Source organism: Lacerta agilis, chromosome 1, assembly GCF_009819535.1.
Source record: "Lacerta agilis isolate rLacAgi1 chromosome 1, rLacAgi1.pri, whole genome shotgun sequence".
Classification (NCBI taxonomy): domain Eukaryota; kingdom Metazoa; phylum Chordata; class Lepidosauria; order Squamata; family Lacertidae; genus Lacerta; species Lacerta agilis.
The window spans coordinates 41,985,954-41,991,953 of NC_046312.1; positions in this window are offsets into that span (position 1 = coordinate 41,985,954).

The window sequence follows — 6,000 nt, forward strand, 5'->3', positions numbered from 1 at the left end:
CTTGGTTTCAAGTGCTTTTGTATGGACACAGCTTTCTCCTGGGGTAACATGAAGTGTCTCTAAGAATCAGTTACTCTGTTCATTGGTGTGAGCTAGCAATGTGACCTGTAGGCCAGTCAGGCTTGGAATTTCACTGAAATGATTCATCTGGGTTGCTGTTTTGCTTGCAGGAAGATGAAGGAGGGAGAAGAGAGCATCTGCATTATAAGCACAGCTTGTAAGGCAGCACACTATCAGTCAACCCACTTTTTGAAGCTTGACAAGGATATGTTCTTGTAGTGAAATACTTAAGCTACTGCTTCACCATGAACAAAATGAGTTTCAACCTACTTCCCAGAATGCAGAATTGTGGCAGATCCAATTTATCACATTCTACTGTTGAAGCAGTAAAAGAAGCTGAAATGTGCATCAGTTATATATTGCTGCAGGTTTGGGTCGGTCTGCATCATGCCCTCAGTCCCTTCTAATTATTGGGTTCCTGTATCTCTGGGGAAATAGGGACACGGGTGGCGCTGTGGGTTAAACCACAGAGCCTAGGGCTTGCTGATCAGAAGGTCGGCAGTTCGAATCCCCACGACAGGGTAAGCTCCCATTGCTCGGTCCCTGCTCCTGCCCACCTAGTAGTTTGGAAGCACGTCAAAGTGCAAGTAGATAAATAGGTACCGCTCCGGCGGGAAGGTAAACAGCATTTCCATGCACTGCTCTGGTTCGCCAGAAGCGGCTTAGTCATGCTGGCCACATGACCCAGAAGCTGTATGCCGGCTCCCTCGGCCAGTAACACAAGATGAGCACCGCAACTCCAGAGTCGGACATGACTGGACCTAATGGTCAGGGGTCCCTTTACCTTTATCTCTGGGGATAGGAGGCTGTTGCAACTAGTCCCTTTGTCTAGGCAGTTGTAATACAATGGTTTTAGCTGGCCACTTAAGCACCATGATTAGCATAACCAACAAAGTTGCTGTGTACCATAGGGCAAATAGGTGGGATTTTCCTCTCGCTTGGCTGGTGGTTAGAAAGACAGTGGTCAGAGTTGTGTGTGATAATAAAGTAAGTAATAAAGCAGTAATAAAGCAGGCTGAAAAGCTGAATACAGACCCGTGCTTGATTTGCGCTGGAACCCAAGGCTGTGTCTAGTGGAAAAGCAAGATCTGTTGGGGTGTTAATGTGGGATGGGTTTTAATGAACAGGAAAGGATATAAAATAAAATAAAATTCCTTCCAGTAGCACCTTAGAGACCAACTACGGTAAGTTTGTTCTTGGTATGAGCTTTCATGTGCATGCACACTTCAGATATTCCCCCCCCCCGACTACGGCAGACCAACACGGCTACCTACCTGTAACTAGGAGAGGATATAGTAATTCAGTTTATCCCTCCAGCCCCCATGTGTGTAAGCAGAACAGAGTTTCAAAATCCCATCATCGGCAGCCAATTTAAAAGCATAGGAATGAGGCTGTAAACCCCTGTTTTTGAGCAAGTCCAACTGCAAAGTAAGCTGGCTTCCCCCTTCTTACCCCAGAGAGAGAGGAACAGGAGGTACAATATGCTTCTTCCTTTCCAGGAGAGGACTATGACACCACACACAGCCTTCTCTACCAATTGTATTTCTATGGTCTGAGTATTTGATTATCAGCAATACAGGTCCGTGGGATTCGCCGCTTCTCAAGCAAAATAACAAGAATATGCATTTGTTAGGTTTGGCTGCTAATCTCCTACTGTGAACCCCTCTATCTTAGACTCAGGTTGTATATATGTGTAAATAAACCATATATCCTAAAGAGACTACAGTCTCCACTGACCCTCATTCCAAGGAAACTGAACCCTGGGTAAGTGCCTGGAATCTCTTAACCTTTCAAAGACTGGGGTGGCATACAACAAGAACTATCCAGCAGTCACAATCCTGTCATTTATTGGCTCAAGGGATGGGGTGGCGCTGTGGTCTAAACCACCAAGCCTCTTGGGTTTGCCGGTCATAAGTTTGGCAGTTTGAACCCAGGGTGAGATCCCGTTGATTTATCCAAGCTCCTGCCAACCTAGCAGTTTGAAAGCATACCAGTGCAAGTAGATAAATAGGTACTGCTGTGCCGGGAAGGTTTCCGTCATGGTGTTCCATTGTGCCAGAAGCGGTTTAGACATGCTAGTCACATGACCAGGAAAAGCTGTCTGTGGACAAACACTGGCTCCCTCAGCCTGAAAATGGAAATGAGCGCTGTACCCCATAGTCAAATTTGACTGGACTTAACCGTCCAGGGGTCCTTTTTAATATGGACTATGAGAGTTGTCTTGGGTGCCTGCAGTTTACAAATAAATAAGCATACAGTAGTTTCCCCCCAGCTGGTACCCTCAGATGTTTTGGACTAATACTTCCATCCTCCCTGACCATTGGCCATGCTGGGGCTGATGGAAATTGTAGCCGAAAACTGCTTGGAGAAGGCTGGCCTACAACAGAGAGATTAACAAGGTCATTCTAAATGGATATTTGCTGACAATCCTCATTGGCTTGTACGCAAAACTCTTGGAGTCATTCTTCTTTCTGACATAATATTTGCTTTTATGGGTTTATTTCTGCAACAACAAAAAGAAATATTGCATAAGGTCAGTGTGTTCTCATATTTATATCTGGTCTTTATCTCCTCCCCACATGCTTAAAAAAAGCAGCTCCTCATGTCCATTTATATTCTAGGGTTGCATTCTACTGTAATTTTTTTCATCTGTCAAATGAACCGTTTTTTTCTGTTCTCATGGCTTGAAGAAATGTTACTTCGGGCTGTTCTGCCTTGTTAAATGTTATCACTATCTGTTTAGGGTATTATAGCCGGTCCAGCTCCCTGGCATCTAGAAAATTTATTTGGATGAGCTAAGAATCATTCTACAGATTCTTGCATTGCCTACTTTGGAGAATTTCACAACAGCATCATGAGCAGGCAGATTCTATTCCTTTGTCTTTGCTTGTGTAGTAGAAATACAGTGGTACCTCAGTTTACGAACTTAATCCGTTCCGGAAGTCTGTTCTTAAACCAAAGCCGTTCTTAAACCGAGGTGCACTTTCCCTAATGAGGCCTCCCACCGCCGGTGCCCCTTCCACCGTTCGGCTTCCATTCGTAGACCGAGGTAAAGTTCACTAACTGGAACACTACTTCCAGTTTTGTGGAGTTCTTACACCGAATAGTTCATAAACAGGCCTGTTCTTAAACCGAGGTACCACTGTATATGGTTTGATTGGTTCCGAAGAGTAAGTAGGCAATTATATTTATTATTGTTGTTGGAATTTGGTACGTACAGCAGTGGAGTGCAGAAATAGTCTGGAAAGAACAAATAAACTAACAATGTAACACAAGATGGTCAAGATTTTTTTGGTCCTTTCTTAAAAAAAGAAACATGAATTTGGAGCATAATATCCACATGTGAGTACCATACAGGTTGTGACTTTAAAATATTTAGGGGATAGAAGAGAACATGTAATTAATACATACACACACAATGAGAAGACTGTAAACTGCCGCTTATGGTTAGCAGAGGTGACAACACACATGGCTTCATCTCTCATTTCTTCTTTTACACTAAGCCATAATAAGCCAAAGGTGTGTGCTGCCGGATATCCTTTAGCCTTAGGCATGATGTGACTCACAGGCTGAAGTGTGAATTTCAGCAGTGTGTCCATTTAATGAAGTGTAGCCAGCGTGACAGCATTCACAAGTATACTTCAAGGGGTGGATGCTGGTTTAGCTTTTTAAAAATAATAATAAAATTACAGCAGTTGGTCACAACAAGGTGCCGTGCGTTTTGCTGTGTGCATGTACAAAAGAGTCCCTGCATTTATAAGAGGTCTAGCAAAATACCCTAGGGAGTGTTTTAAGGGATAGTTGCATATATAGGAATTTTGGCTCAAGGGGTTCAACCATTCAGTCTACACAATAGACAGTATGAGATGTTTTCCAAGTGCCTGGCTTTTGCTTATCTGTAGGTGTGGCTAATCCTATCTCACCCATTCCACAATTTTCATGCGGCTGCATGTCATAGCAAAGTGTCCTTCAAACCTAGGTGCCCAGATGTTGGATTACAACTCCTATAACCCCTGACCATTGCCTAAAGTGGGGGTGATGGGAGTTGGGGACCCAACAGGTTTAAACTATTTTTAAAATAAGTTTAAATTGTATTAGTATTGTTATGTTTGCCACCCTAGGCTCCTTTGAAATAAGGTGTGGGGGCAGAAAGCTAATAAATAAAACAATAAATACTACACTAAAAAGCATCACACTAAATTTGGCTCGGTAATGAAATTGGCAGCCATATCTTTGGGCAGAGGTGTAATATTTCATTCCTGTCAGCAACTGTGTCGCAACATTCTGTAGTGACAAAAAGAGTCTGGGGGATCAGGGCAATTGTCCATCCAGTCTGGCATCCCGTTCTCACAGAAACCAGTCAGATGCCTCTGGAAAACCTGCAAGCAGGATTCAAGCACTAGAACACTCTCCCCTCCTGTAGTTTCCAGCTACTGGTATTCAGTTGCTGCTTCCAACCGTGCCTCCTCCATGAATTTATTTTTTAATCCTCTTTTAAAGCCATAATAAATTGGCAGCCATGACTACCTCCTATGGGAGCGAGTTGCACAGTTTAACTCTGCACTGTGCAAAGAAGCACATGCAGGTCCTGCTTTCTGAATGCCATGGGTTCCCATGAAATTGTTTGGTAGCTAACAGTTTGTATCACGAACTGAACAATTTTGATTATTTCCCATGGGAACATTTTAAATCTATGAGTGGTCCAATCTCTCCCCTCTCGAGTGCTTCCTGGACATGGCTACAACCAACCAACAAAAGAGAGAAAGGGAAAAAAATGATTTGTTCAATCTCCTTCTCTCCCTGGATTCTGCCCCAAAATGGCTGCCACCTACCAGGAAAGCACAAGCAAAGAAGGAAGCAGGCAAACTCTGGCTATTTGGATATCTGAATCTGTGGTGTGTATAGTAAGATTTGGGTACTAATTCATTGTATTCAAATGAATGAATGAATGAATGAATGTAGAGCAAGCATTTGAAAAGTGGGATGTGTGTACTTTCTCTTCATTTACCTTTTTTTCCTTTAGTTTCTGGACCAAACATAAGGAAAGGCCAAAATAGATGCATTGCAGCAATCCAATATTAAAATTACCAAAGCCTGGACTCCTGTGGTTAAGCCATCCTAGTCTAAGGGAAAGCCACAGCTGTCATAGCAGCCAAAGTCGGTAAAAGGCATTCCTAGCCACTGTGGACACCTGGGCCTCTGGTGCCAAAGCACATAGGGGCAGCCATTTTCTTCTCCTATGAGGTGGCGGGCCATCATAACATACTGCATCTCCCAGGGGCTTTTTAGTGATAATCTTTCAGGGAGTGTGCCAAGCACTGCACTTTCTAACTGCTCTCTCTCTCTCTCCCACACCCACACCCCCCATGTTTACTCAGAAGGAAACCTCGCCAAGTTCAGTGGAACGTTCTTCCAAATAAAAGTCAGCGCTGGGATTAGAACCTTTGTCAGGCCTTGTCCTAAAGTATTAAAATGAACAAGCCAACCTGCACCCCCATCACAAACAAACTAACAGGTTCTGTTGATTACAAAGGTGTGGATCAGTATGTTCCCATCCTTTGTGAAGCTTGTCAGCCCCAGGCCTCACTTGGGAATTACAACTGTTCCTCCCCTGGGCTTCCAGGTGCATGTTCCCTTATCCAAGGACCCAACCCAGCTAGTTAGAAATAGGGGGATGAGTCATTGCCCTCTCTTCCCACCCATCCTTTGGGAGTAGCAATTAAAAGATAAAAGAGGCAACCTGATCCTGGACAAAATTCAGAATCCAAACTAACAGGCCCAGTCTATACAGCAATAGGTCTATTCAGAAATATGTATTGCAGATTTCAGTGCATCTTGTTTGCAGGTAAGTGGGTATACCGGTAAATAAGGTTGCAATCGGAGTCTGGTGGGTTGTGGATATAATCTAAGTTCAGAGCCAAAACAAAACGTTTGCTGTCT